The sequence below is a fragment of the Heloderma suspectum genome, chromosome 4 (genome assembly GCF_057233095.1).
Source record: "Heloderma suspectum isolate Gila_16-S chromosome 4, 16-S_ref, whole genome shotgun sequence".
Lineage (NCBI taxonomy): Eukaryota > Metazoa > Chordata > Lepidosauria > Squamata > Helodermatidae > Heloderma > Heloderma suspectum.
Window position 1 is genome coordinate 45240404 of NC_139461.1, and position 14917 is coordinate 45255320.

At 44.1% G+C, this 14917-nt stretch overlaps 1 long non-coding RNA gene across 1 annotated transcript; it reads left to right on the forward strand.

The window, feature by feature from the left end:
• The first annotated feature begins 212 nt into the window (after positions 1-212).
• On the forward strand, positions 213-13663 carry LOC146346785 (uncharacterized). Its single transcript, XR_014789829.1, has 5 exons — positions 213-474; positions 1303-1361; positions 10296-10402; positions 10573-10623; positions 12199-13663. It is a non-coding gene; the product is annotated as an uncharacterized LOC146346785 (long non-coding RNA).
• The last annotated feature ends 1254 nt before the right edge of the window (positions 13664-14917 follow it).

Here is a 14917-nt window from a genome sequence, read left to right on the forward strand (position 1 = left end):
AAGAAGGCTGTCTTAGGTGTGCCTGAGTGATAAACTCTTTGTTTAAAGCAACGCTGTTTTAAAGATAGTAAAAACCTTTTAAAATGAATATGCCACTCCAGGACCAGCATGGTCATTTTAAAAGGATTTTTCTTTCTTTAAAACAGCATTGCTTTAAACAAAGAGTTTATCTCTCAGGCACACCTAAGACAGCCTTCTTTTGGGAAGCCCCTAGGAAGAGGAAGTGTTTTGGCTGAAAGTAAACAGAGACAGAGGATTTCAGGTTTTTTTTAAATGTAAATATTTACGAAAAATAGCGATTCTTATGGAAGTTATGTGGACCCACAGAGATGGCTGGGCACCGGAATTATAGTTTTCGGTACAGATTTATCTTCGTAATTTTCTGAGCGGAAAAAAAAGAGGAGAATTCTGGGGGCTTGTGAACGGCAGAACGGAGCACTGGCTGCAAACTGCGGAAGTCAAGCAGCACTGAAGGTACACAATTCGTACATCCCTAGTTGGTCCTCCAAAGGGAGGGCATTCCACAACCAGGGTGCTGCAGCAGAGAATGCCCTCTCCCATGTGCCACTAAATGAATAAACAAACATTTTACATGGAGTGGCAAAAAGTGTTGAGAAAGAGAAACATTAAACATGAGGTTCCTGTTAAAAGTTGTCTCTCATATATTCATCAAAAATTCATTATATCTCCATATTTATATTCTATTGGTGTGTAGAATATGAAAGGTAATGTTTAACCATTATAGTAAGAGCTAGGGCTGAGCAGTTAACTATTCACTGTTAGTGAATGGTTTTTGTTTTGTTTTTGCAAAAAAGCTACTTCCTTTTCTGGCACTGCCAAATGCCTTCATATATACTTCAGCTCCCCCACACTCTGCTGCCCCCAAACAATCATCAGCTCAGGGCATACTATCACAAGGACAAAGGGATAAGATTGTAAATAGGGATGGGAGAGAATTTCATTTGCTCCACTTTTTTAAGTAAAACAACCTAATTCACAGTTCCTGAACTAATATGCAGATCAAGGAAAAATTAGTATTTGGGTTTTGTAGTTCTCCAAATTTTTTTATTCAGTTTTCAGTTCAAAAATTGCATTAAAATGTGTTTATGTTACAGAAAGTTGCATACAAAAATGTGTATAGTAGAGGAAATAGCATATGAGAATAATGCAAGTGTGTGTGTGTGTGTGGTGTGTTTTAAATCACAGACTGATGTGGAAATTTGGCAGAATGAACCTATGACTGAATTCATGTGAAACTCACAGCAACCAGAAATAGACTAATGCAGCCATCCCTATTTGCAGGTGTATTCCCAGCAGGTTCCTCAGAAGGGACAGAAACTGTGACAAGGCATCTTTAGGTGGTATGTTATTTGAAATTGGAACATGGAGAAGAAGAACACACAGCAGAATTACCACTGAGTGAGGGCCTTGGTTGCTTGTAGGGACACCAGTTTTTTGTAGCCCATTAAGATGAGTACCAAATGTCTTGGTCTGTCAAGATAATGGACTGGATCCAAGAGAGGAAGGGCTCTGCTCGCAGAAGGTCTCGTCACCTGATTTGGGGGGATTCCCCTCCCCTCTCTCACACAGCTCACCCATTCAGCAGGGTCTTCTGCTTCTCTGTGTAGAATTTTCAGGGGCTAAAGGGGCTGCTATGGAAAGGAGAGGGCAGGGAAGTCCACTTCCAACAATGTAGTTGATGATCCAGCATGAATCTGGATACAGTTCATTGTTATAAAGTCTCAAAAGCTATTTAATTGCCAACAGCTCCTCTTCAGCAATCCCATAATTCTGCTCTGTAGGTGTGAGTTTACAGAAGTTGGGACAGATGTGCCTGATAGAAGGGATAACATCCTCACGCCCTCATCACATCCAGACAGCCCCAACTTATAGGCTTCATGTTAAAAACACACACACACACTCACTTAGAACTTTGTCCAAACTGGCTTTGTTGGTTTGTTGATTGAATTCATTCCTCTACTGCCCAACAGCCAAAGACATCTGGGTGGTTCACAAAACAAATCTTAAAACCATAGACTACAATAACATAATAAAACATGATATTAAAACCTTAAGATTAAAACAGAATAAAACTAGAGTGAAAACCAGAGTAAAAGCCAGCGGTAGTGAATGCAAAGATCTAAAACTACACTACAACATTTTTAAAATGGAAGGAGTAAAAAGTCTGGGAAAATAAAAAGGTCTTTACCTGGTGCCAAAAAGTCCACAACATAGGCACCAGGAAGGTCTCTCTGGGCAGGGCATTCCACAACTACAGTGCCACCACTGAAAAGGCCCTCTCCTTAGTAGTCACCTGCCAAGATATCATTTGGCAGGAGCACCATTCTTCAGAAGAAGGGCCTCTGAAGATTATTTTAGGGTCCCGGAAGAGATATATATGGAAGGAAACACTCCTTCCATATATACCTGCTCGGTAATCATGACCATACATTTTGAAATTCAAAAATTGGAATTCAAATTCTGATATTTTTGCCAAATTTTATGTTTGTGTGACATTTCATACAATGGGTTTTATCCAGACGTAGGGCGTAATCCTATGCGCTGGCTAGGGAATGCTGGGAGTTGTAGGACTTTTTCTGTCTGAACATGCATAGGATTGCAGCCCCTCATCATACTTAAAGAAGACACATTGAAACAATTACTCACTTAAATCTCATTGGTTTCAATGAATCTATTCTAAGTATGACTAAGGCTAAAACTACACTACTGCGTTATAGCAGTATTGAAGTGTACTGATAACCGTTGGGGCACATTACACATTCTATATACTGCTGTTGTAGTGCTAATTCCTTTTTTTTATTCCACATTATCGAAAATACTGCAACAAATGCCACTGTTTGTCCTACGAGGTATATTGTGCAAGAGGGCTATAGCATTACCATGGTGGGATCGTAATGATATGTCACAAGGTGTTGATCTGGCCTACGTCTGGATCCAGCCCCATGAGACCACAATGGTATTTTGTGATGGGATAAGATGATAGTCAACACATGAATAACGAAGGGGTTTAAAAAAAAAATCACTTCTCTTTTCATTGTGAGTCTGTAAACAGACACACACATTCCCACTGTTGCCTTTCCTTTGTTAAACAGTGGCATTTAAATAGCATACTGAATAAAAGATTAACTTAAGTGGGCAGGACAGTAAAATTTGAAACCAGTAAAATGAATGTTGCAAAAAGATGGAGAATTCAACCAGTCCCTTCTGCTGAGTAAAGTAAAAGATGATTTTAGCTAAAGCACATTATAGCAATGATTATATATATATATATATATATATATATATATATATATAAAATCTCCATTATATGATAGATAGATAGATAGATAGATAGATAGATAGATAGATAGATAGATACACACACACACACGTACGGGGAAGTAGCCATAGATTCTCATTCTAAGATCATATGCTTGACAATATGCTTGACAACAGCAGCTAACGCAGGTGCAGGGATCCAACTGGCAGCATCTTCCCATGCTGTGCACCCAAGACCAAAAAATAACACTCATTATAGGTCTTACCATGCATCTGGGCACATAGCTGTGGGGTTCCAGTTTCAAGACTATCATCAGCCTCTCCTGTGTCCTCAAGGCCAGGGCTTGCATAGAATATTTGGGTTTCCACCAATAACAGATTGGAAGATTGGAAACTTTCTTTCTTTTTTTCTTTTTTTGCTTTGTAGAGAAACATAAGTCAATGGGGGTTACTTTTCTTCGATGATGTTAATCCTCAGATTCGTATTGATGCATACGGGACACTGTCTAGTCAGAAATTCAGGAGCGAATAATGCTGATGTCTTACAAGCATTCTACGAGGCATTCAGGGGTGGCCCTTGGCTGCGGTGTTGCATTTTCTGAATTCACTGTGTGTATGGAGGTTTCTTTTGAAAGGTCTCTTTGATCTATATTCAAGGGTACAAAAATGCAATGTCTTTAAAGAGCAGTTGTTGTGATTATTTTATTTTTTTACACAGGGACCCCCAAAAGTGTTTTAAGGCGGGGGGCAGGATGTGATAAATGCTGCCTACTTTACAGTGGCTTTTTAACACATTTGCTTTTTAGCCTTTTTTACACTTTTTTTTTTTACACATGGGCAAAAAATAAAGTTAGAAACTAATCACATCCATATTGCTTAAATGAGTTTTGAACAATCATATGCTCACTTGAATAAAATAAGAAATCTGAGAACAAATAACTGATCAAAGTAAAAAACAAAAGAAAATGATAAAATACTCACAGAACATCAATCATCCTTGACTACACCATCAAACTATTTTTCCTGATCATCCGTCAAATGAGAGGTCAGCCAACCTGGCCAATACAAGGGGGGATCTAGCACACTGTGACCCTCATGCACACATACAGTCAGGGCCAGAAATATTGGAACAAGGATAACTGTTTTGGCAGTTGGCCTCTGTACACCACCACATTGAAGTTGAAAGGAAACACACCCAGATGGGAGCGAAGTCAGGACTTCCAGCTGTAATTCAAGGGGTTTGACAAAAGTGGGGCACTAACTATTCAGGAAGGACAGCCAGTGGCATACACACACACCCATCTTTGGTTGCTCATAAGTAATGGAACTGTCAGGAGGCGCCCTAGTGGCCTTTTTCAGTAGACTCCAATAGCCAACTCAAGACACAGATGAAAGGATTCTTTTCAAGGCTTTAATCCTTTTACAACTTCATGACTCTTTCAGATGCTAATCACCAGCAACTAAGCAAGGAACAGCAGAGAGGCCTATGCACCGAGTAGGTAGTTGATCCCCGTTTGAAGGAGAGTCACTTGAAGACCCTGAACTTATGGGCTAGGGAGAGATCCTCCCTCTTTCTCTTGGGTCCACGGGAGGCAGCCATTGCTTGCGTGCCAAACGGGCGCTACGCTTCCTTTCTGCGCCCTCCATCACTCATCGCTCTTTGCGTCTGCGTTGAGGATCTAGCAAGCCCCGTTCCCACATTTTCTCACTGCTAGGATCACTATCTATCTCAGGAATGCTGGCAGGAGGAATCTCTGCCAGCTGCTGTGCCTGTGAGGGATGAGCTGGCTCCTCTCCCACGGACTGCTGATCCTCCTCAGAATCAGAACTGCTCTGGGGTTCGATCGGCTCAGTTTCCACCCTGACAGGAACAAATGGTTGACAAGCAGCGCATGGCCAGGTGTGGCCTGTTTCCTGGGTACCCCATGACCATTCAAGCAGATAAAAGGCCTGGAGGTGGTTCTGAGTGTTACATTTTCATTTGGTAGCTGTTCACTGGAACTCCCAACATAAGATGTCCATGTGAGTGAAGGAGGCCATCATTAGGCAGAGGAAACAACATAAACCCATCAGAGAGATAGCAAAAACAGTGGGAGTGGCCAATACAACAGTTTGGAACATCCTGAAAAAGAAGGAATTAACTGGCAAGCTCAGCAACAGCAAAAGGCCTTGGAGACCACGTAAGACAACTAAAGTGGATGACCACAGAATTCTGCTCATTGGGAAGAGGAACCCTTTCACAACATCTAGCCAGGTCAAGAATGCTCTTGAGGAGGTAGGCATGTCATTGTCAACATATACAGTCAAAAGACGGCTTTATGAATGTAAATACAGAGGTTTCACAACAAGGTGCAAACCACTGGTAACGCTCAAGAACAGACAGGCCAGATCAGCCTTTGCCAGCAAACACCTAAAAAAGCCTGCCCAGTTCTGGAATAAGATTCTTTGGACTGATGAAACCAAGATTAACTTGTACCAGAATGATGGGAAGAGAAAAGTATGGAGAAGGAAAGGAACAGCTCATGATCCAAAGCATACCTCATCATCTGTCAAACATGGTGGAGGCAGTGTAATGGCATGGGCATGTATGGCTGCCAATGGAATGGGTCACTGGTGTTTACTGATGACCTGACTGCTGATAAAAGCAGCAGGATGAATTCTGAAGTGTATAGGGCTATCCTTTCTGCTCAGATTCAGCCGAATGCTGCCAAACTGATAGGATGCTGCTTCATATTTAGGGATGTCAGAGAATTCCACCACGAATCTTGGGGAGGCCAAATGCCAGCGCATTCGGCCCCCCGAAATCGGTGGCGGAACGGTCTGCCACCCACCCCCCCGGGATGGGACTTACCTTGGGCGGATCTTCCTGGCGGCGGCGGCGGCTCCAGCGGCGGTTCGGCGGCGGTTCGGCGGCTGGTCTTCCGACCAGCTACCGCCGCCACCATTTCCAGTTAAAAACAAAACAAAACATGATAGCTCTACATAAAGATTTACGTAGCCTATCATGGCTAGATTTTTAAAAAACACCGTGATAGGCTACGTAAATGTTTACGTAACCTATCAAGGCTGATTTAAAAGGAAAACAAACGTGCGTACGCAAATGGTGGCGCCCATGGGCGCCGCCATTTGCGTTCCTTATTTTGGCACATCTTAGTCTACATAAACATTTACGTAGACTAAGAAAGCGAAAATAAGGGGAACGCAAATAGCATAGACACTACGCTATTTGCGTTCCCCTTATTTTCACTGTCTTAGTCTACGTAAACGTTTACGTAGACTAAGACGGCGAAAATAAGGAACACAAATGGCGGCGCCCATGGGCACCGCCATTTGCGTACACACGTTGTTGTTGTTTTCTTTTAAATCAGCTGTGATAGGCTACGTAAACATTTATGTAGCCTATCATGGCTGACTGCAGGGACGCAAAAGGCGGCGGCTATGGCCACTGCCATTTGCGTCCCTGCTAGCCAGCGGCCGGATGTCCGGCCGCTGGCGGAGCCAGCCAGTGGCTCCGCAGAATCCCTGCGGAGCGTAGCCAGCTGGCCAGAATTTGGGGGGGGAGGGACAGATCGCCTCCCCCCCAGCCAGAATTTTTGGGGGGAGGGATGGAGCGCCTTCCCCCCTGGCCAGAAGTTCAGGGGGAGGGACGGAGTGCCTTCCCCCCACCATGAATGTCACCCTTCAAAAAGGTAAGTGACTTTCGTACATCCCTATCATACTGCAGATGGATAATGAACCAAAACATACAGCAAAAACTACCTAAGAGTTTCTGAAGGCAAAGAAGTGGGATGTTCTTCAATGGCCAAGTCAGTCACCTGATCTCAACACAATAGAGCATGCTTTTCACTTCCTGAAGACAAGACTGAAGGCAGAAAGACCCACAAACAAGCAGCAGCTGAAGGCAGCTGCAGTCAAGGCCTGGCAAAGCATCTCAAGGGAGGAAACTCAGCATTTGGTCATGCCCATGGGTTCCAGACTTCAGGCAGTCATTGACTGCAAAGGATTTTCATCCAGATATTCAAGGTGATCCTTAGGTTTGAGATGATGTTGGTTTGTTCCATTACTTAGGAGCCACCAACGATGGGTGTGTGTGTATGCCACTGGCTGTCCTTCCTGAATGGTTAGTGCCCCACTTTTGTCACACCCCTTGAATTACAGCTGAAAGTCCTGACTTCGCTCCCATCTGGGTGTGTTTCCTTTCAACTTCAGTGTGGGGGTGTACAGAGGCCGACTGCCAAAACAGTTATCATTGTTCCAATATTTCTGGCCCTGACTGTACTTCCAGGATCTATGTTTTTTATACTCCTTAATATCAGCACCTTTTAAAATTTCCAACCCTTTAGGGGGATTGGTGTATTTAGCATACATGTATATAGTATATCAGTCCATTGCTCATAATAATAAATAGTTCATATTAGCACTGATCTGGCCAGAGGTATATTTCCTCTAAGGAATAATCACATGTGGTCTGAAACTCTTATTGCAGTGCGATGAGGAGACTCTTCCAAGATACTGCTAAGTAGTGCCCCTCACCTCAGACAGAGACCACTTAATTGAATAACATTTTAAAGCAAATGTGTTTACATCTATATGTATTTTCTCACAAGTTCCAGGAGTAGTTACTGTGCAATGACACTCACAGAGGATAAGGCTATCAATGGCTACTAGTCCTGATCACTATATGCTATGTCCAGTATCAGAGGCAGTGTGCTTATGTACACCAGTTGCTGGGAAACATGGGTGGGAAGGCGCTGTTGCACTCACGTCCCGCTTGTGGGTTTCCCATAGGCAGCTGGTTGGCCACTGTGTGAACAGAATGCTGGACTAGATGGACCCTTGGTCTGATCCATCATGGCCCTTTTATGTTCTATATGTTCTCTTATTCCATGGCTCAGTGGGTAGAGCACATGCTTTGCATGCAGAAGGTCCCAGGTTCAATCCCCAGCATCTACAGGTAGGGCTAGGGGAAAAAACTGCTGCTGGTCAGGCCTGGAGAGCCACTGCCAGTTGTTGTTGGCAATACTGGCCCAGATGACTCCATAGTAGGGATGGCGGAGAATTCCGCCATGGATTTCAGTGAGGCCAAATGCACTGACATTCAGCCCCCCAAAATCCATGGCAGAACGGCCTCCCCCCCCACGGATTCCCCCCGGGACAAGGCTTACCTGGGGCAGATGTTCCAGATGGTGGCGGCTCTGGCAGCAGCGGCAACTGGTCTTTCGACCGGCTGCCGCAGCCGCCATTTGCATTCTGGTCTTTACCATGATAGGCTACGTAAGTATTTACATAGCCAATCACAGCAAGCCAAGGGGAAAAAAAACAAACAGCGTACGCAAATGGCGACTACGGCAGCCACCATTTGCGTTCCCTATTTTTTGCCGTTTTATCCTATATAAATATTTACGTAGGCAATTACGGCAAAAAAAAGGGAACTGTAAATAGCGTAGTGGGCGCTATTTGAGTTCTTTTTCTCTTTTTTTGCTGTTTTATCCTACGTAAATATTTATGTAGGCAATTACGGCGGGAAAAAAAGGGAACCATAAATAGCGTCATGGGAGCTATTTGCGTTCTTTTTTTTCCCGCCGTTTTATCCTATGTAAATATTTATGTAGGCTTTTACAGCGAAAAAAAAGAAAAGAAACATAAATAGCGCCCACTATGCTATTTGAGGTTCCCTTTTTTTTCGCCGTAATTGCCTACATAAATATTTACATAGGATAAAACGGCGAAAAATAGGGAATGCAGATGGCAGCCGCCGTAGCCACCGCCATTTGTGTACGCTGTTTTTTTGTTGTTGTTTTTTTGGGGGGCCATGCCACGATAGGCTACGTAAATAATTACATAGCCTATCATGGCAGCCTGGAAGGACCCAAATGGCGGCCGCTACGGCGGCCGTCATTTTCATCCGCAGCAGCCCGTCTGTGGCCGGAACTCCAGCTGCAGACGGCCCTGGCCAGCTGCTCCGTGGAGCCACCACGGAGCAGAGCCGTCCGGGCAGGATTCCGGGGGTGAGGACCGGATCACCTCCCCCTCCATTTAGGATTCCGGGGGGAGGGACGGAGTGCCTCCCCCCCTCCAGCAGATGCCCCAACCGGAACCAGTTAAGGGATTTGTACATCCCTACTCCATAGAAGGCAACTTCCTGAGTTCCTATGTTGCTGTTCTTTTCATGCATAGTTTTGTATACCTACATGCCTGTGACTGGCAGACTATCACTTGCACTCACATAATAAGGAACGGGTCCTAGTGAAACCTGCTTTGCATGGAGAAGGCTCCTGGTTCGGTCCCCAGTTCAAAAGGTCCTGGGTTGCAGGACTGGGACAGACTAGGGATGGATGGACTTATTTGTGCCCATCGAGCATGGCCACTTATGAGTCACTGCTGCTGTCTGCCCCCACAAGATGGGCTGTGTGCCTGGAGAGCTCAACAAGCAGTCCGGGTCACTTCCCCTCTCATCCCTGCTTCAGTGGCAGTGGCGATGGGGACAGGCTGATCATTTCACGCAAGTCTCTTACACTTACTTAAAATGACCAGCCTGTCGCTGCCATCACTGCTGCTGTAGCAGGGCTGGGGGAGGAAGAGAGGAGAGGAGAGGAGCTCCATTCTCCCCTTATGTCTCTGTTACAGCCACGGGTAAAGAAAAATAAAGGGGAAAGTAGCTGATTGCTGCCGAATTTCAGCAGCAAACCGTTAAAGAGGTTTAGAGCAGACAGATTTAGCTTGAAAACAAGCTTGAAAACCAGCTTCATTTTTCCATTCCAAGCCTTTGCAATGGCTCCATAGCAACTACAGAGGCTTAGAGCAAATGTGGCTTGTTTTCAAACTCAGTTTGTCTGCTCTAAGTCTCCGTAGTATTTTGCTGTCAAATTTCGACAGCAAATTACTACCATCCCCCTTTTTTTGCTGGCAACAGGAGTGTGACCCACGATAGGTCCGGAGTGGGAGGAATTGGCCCCTGGACTGCCTGAAGTTGCACAGCCTTGCTCTATTTGAAGCATATTCTGTCATGTTTAAAGATAAAGGATCAAAAGAAGAGAGAGAAAGGGGCTCACATCTGCCCATCAACAGGGAGCGCCTCGGCAGTAAACAGGCACACCTAATGGCCACCATTCTTCCCACTATGGTGAGTTGTATGGTATTTCAATTTAAATTATAGTCATTATTCCTAAATTTGCATCTATACATATAAATTAGCACATATAAATTTCATCTAATCTATGCCCTCTTCCCCCCCCCCTTGCTTTTTTGGTGATGCATTTCCTCTTTGAGGGCAATTTATGTATATATCTACAGCATCTCTACTCTGCTCTTTAGCCAAGAAGGCTCTCAAAGCAGCTTACAAAGGTAAGTAGCATGACAGTCCCTGTTGTCCTCAGGCTTAAAATCCAGTGGAGGCTGGTGGTTCCGATGTCAGTGGGATGGTAAATCCACTTTGGGCTTCAGTCAGAACCCTAAAGGAGCTATCGAAGGTGCTTCACAGTTTCGATAGCTCCTTTAGAGTCCTGACTGAAACCCAGAGTGCATTCAGTGCCCTTCTGACATCAGAACCTCCACTCTCCACTGTTAAAATCTAAATAAAATTAAGACATGGCACACAAGGAATAAGAGATAAGGATTGTGTAAGTATCCACGGGAAGCCAAAGTGTTTGTTTTAGGGATGGACGAAAGTCCCTTACCTGATCCCGAAGCTTGCTTCGCGGTGGGGGGGGAGGCGCTCCGTCCCTCCCCCTGAAATTCTGGCCGGGGGGGAGGCGCCCTGTCCTTCCCCGCCAAAATTCTGGCCAGGGGGGAGGTGCCCTGTCCCTCCCCACCAAAATTCTGGCCGGGGGGGAGGCGCCCCGTCTCTCCGGCCGCAAATCCTCTAGTCCTGCCGGGATGCAAATGGCAGCAGCCGTAGCCGCCGCCGTTTGTGTCCCTGCAGTCAGCCATGATAGGCTACGTAAGTGTTTACGTAGCCTATCATGGCTGACTTAAAAAAAAAAAATAGTGCATACGCAAATGGCGGTGCCCATGGGCGCCGCCATTTGCGTTCCTTATTTGGGCACGTGTAGTCTACGTAAACATTTACGTAGACTACGGCGAAAATAAGGGCAACGCTATTTGTGTTGCCCTTATTTTCGCCATAGTCTACGTAAATGTTTACATAGACTACACGTGCCAAAATAAGGAATGCAAATGGCAGCGCCCATGGGCGCCGCCATTTGTGTACGCACTTTTTTTTTTTCAAACTCAGCCATGATAGGCTACGTAAACATTTACATAGCCTATCACGGTGTTTTTTAAAAATCTAGCCATGATAGGCTACGTAAATCTTTACGTAGCCTATCACATTTTTTTTTTTTTTTACTTGGAAATGGTGGTGGCAGCCGGTCGGAAGACCGGCCGCCGCCGCCGCCGCCATCGCACCACCGCCGAACCGCCGCCAAACCGCCGCCGGAGCCGCCACCGCCGCCAGGGACATTTGAGCAAGGTAAGTCCTGTCCCGGGGGGACGGGGGGGCAGACCATTTCTCCACCAATTTTGGGGGGCTGAGATTCGTGGAGAAATTCTCTGACATCCCTAGTTTGTTTTATTCCACATTCTGGTGAATAAAGTGCTTTTACAATAGTTTTTCTCATTTATCCTTGCCACAAGTCGATGAAATAGAATAGGTGGAGAGATGATAAACTTCACTGAGAGCAATGAATCTACGTTCTAGCACAGTCAGGTTCAATAAATTTCAATGGGAAAAACTGAAGTACATGCTCTACTTTCCTACAGAAATTACTGGACCTTAAAATACTTAACTTTGGCTGAATCATGTCCTAAGTAAATAAGTGTGCATTCAACATTAGCAAAATCAAAGTAAATGAAAAGTATATTTAAAGTTATGAAGGCAATGTTTTTATTGGCCGTTCATTTCTTTTATTCATTTACCAGAAGGAGAGGGAAATCCAGACTGCTTGAAGATTTGACAGCTCCACGCAATATACAGTAACTGAATGCTCCATGAATGACGGTGCAGTCCTGCAAAATCCATCTGAAGTTTTACCCCAAATCAGTGTCATTAGGGCAGGAAATTCCCTTCACCTAGCAACCACAGAGCAATCTTCATCCAGATGGCAAACCTAACAGTGTGTGCCTCCAAAAACTGAAATCTCACTGGGCCATGATCTCCTAAGAAAAGGTTTCTCATGATATATCATTGGGTTGCATCAGAAGAATTAAAACAGCTTCATGGTTGGGTTTCGTACTTGACCACATTCCAAGCTAGAACCGGATAATACAAAAAATAAGGCAGTTAGAAGCTGGCTTCCTCCATCATGTCCCTTTTGTAGTGAGCTCCTCTGGAAGCATCTGATATTTGATTTGGGGGTAGGATCCCCCATTTGCCCCACGGAGGGATTTCCTCCCAGAGGCCTGGGCTGGGAAGGGATGTCTTCTCAGGACCACAGCAGGAGAGGAAAGGGTTAAATTCCAATACCATGCCTGCTGAAATCCAGGTATGATCAGTCCCCCCGCCCTGCCCCATACAATTCACATTTTTAAAAACCTGCATTTTAAATGCAAAAACACATTTAATGTCACATCTAGTTTGGTCCCAACTTCTGGATCTGATGGACTTCTACCCTGATCCAGCAATGCAATTCTTATGTGGTTCTCCTAAAAGTAAATGGCACATTTTATTTAGTCAAGGGAAACAGTTATCTTCATTTAAAAAAAAAATGAGATGCCTAATTGATAAACCTAATAATGTGGCATCTTAAAGACTAACACATTTATTGTGTCATAGGCTTTTGTGGACTAGATCTACAAAATAAACCTGTTAGGGTTGGGACCTAAGTTATTCATGACTAACTTAAGTTTCATTAATTTCAATGGATCTACTCTAAGTATAACTAAGCCTGGATCCAACCCTTAGTCTTTAAAGTGCCACAAGACCCTTTCTTGTTTTTGCTGCAACAAACTAACAAGGCTCTGGAAATTATACCAAAATGAAATATTGTCTATGGACTTTAGAGAAGTTTAGCAGAGTAACAGTAAGCTGTATATCCTCAAAGATGCACGGGCTGTGATCCAACTCATGCAACGAGTTCCGCATGCCGGGGGGGGGGTGTTTTGGGAATATGTTTCTTGAACAGCAGGGGCCAGTGCTTCTTGAACAACACTCCCCTCCATCTTCCCTGGCAAGACATTTTTTTAAACTGAGAGGTCTTTCAAAAGCGACTTGTGACATGGCATGGCAGTCTGCTGTTCGGAAGGAGGAAAGTAAAACAATGCTGCCTTAAGTACGTCGTTGGGTGCCAGCCACAATTTAACTTTACCAGCTAAGAAAAGAAAGATCTGCAAACAGCTGATATATTTTTGTAGCTTTGTAATATAAAATTCCCATCCAGGCATTACCATTTTGTCTCCTTTCTTCTACTATCCATCCTTTGTATGACCTTTTTTAAATTTGAAATTTATTTTTTTCACACAGGCTAACTTACAGCACAATCCTGTGCATGTTTATTTGGAAGTAAATCCCACTGTGTTAAATGCAGCTTACTCCCAGGTAATTGCAGCCACAGTCTACTTCACCAACATTCTTTTCCCATTTCACCAGCTGAGGCTGAGAAACAGATTCTTTCCTAAAGGGAGCTCAGTCAGCCTGCTCCCTTGATACCTGCTGCTGGTAGGGGAGCTCCATGTGAGGGCATGTCTGCATGGGCCTCCACTGCAAGCAGCAGGTGATTTACCCTTGCCTTGCATGGTCATTAAGGAGAGACAAATCTGTCAATTTCCATTACTTTCAGTTTCTTATTTTTCTGGTCTTATGTTCAATTCATCCCAAATTTTGAGATTTTTTTAAAGTTTGCATGAAAATTCATACATAGTTTTGTGCATATTTCTCCAAATACATACACTTTTGCATGGATTTAATGTACTATACACTTTTTTGGGAAGAAATTTCCCTAATTCAATGCCTTTCTGAAGGCATTGAAGCAATTACTTTCACTAATATATGCATTTTTGTGTGCGTTTTCCTCCAATATGCATGTTTTTGTATGGATTGTTTTACCTGGAGAACTCCCTTGCAAAATTCAGAGAAGTGTGGCTTTTGAAGGATAATTGAGTTTCCCTTCACGTATCAGTTCCGTGAAGGGAATATAATAAAAATTAGGTAATTGCACATTAAAATGAGAACTGAATGAATTTCTCCCTCATCCCTAATGATCATTACTACTAGCAAACGAAGCCACAAAGCCCAACTAACAAGGCCCTTTAGTGAACTCAACTCTCTAGGGTTCAAACACCTCCATCATGGACTGAACGACACCATCTGGACTGTGGCCAAAGCTGCAGAGGCAGAATTATTAACACAGAATCCAATACAATATAGGACAGAAATAAGTATGGCAGAAAAGAAGAAGAAGGGACTCATCAGAAACTCACACGGGCTGTCCCCGATGACTTAGTGAAACAATGAAAGATGTAAAGGAAATGAGTACTGTCAGGGTTAGCTGAACTTCATCCTTCCAATGGCAGGATGAGGTTAAAGTCACCTCTTGCCTGAACAGATGAAACTCCACAGCAGTCTGTTCCCCGAGCAGGCTTTTTGCCATGAAACTCAGCCAGCAGTAAAATGCAACTGATCTCAGAGTCTGTTGGTATATCT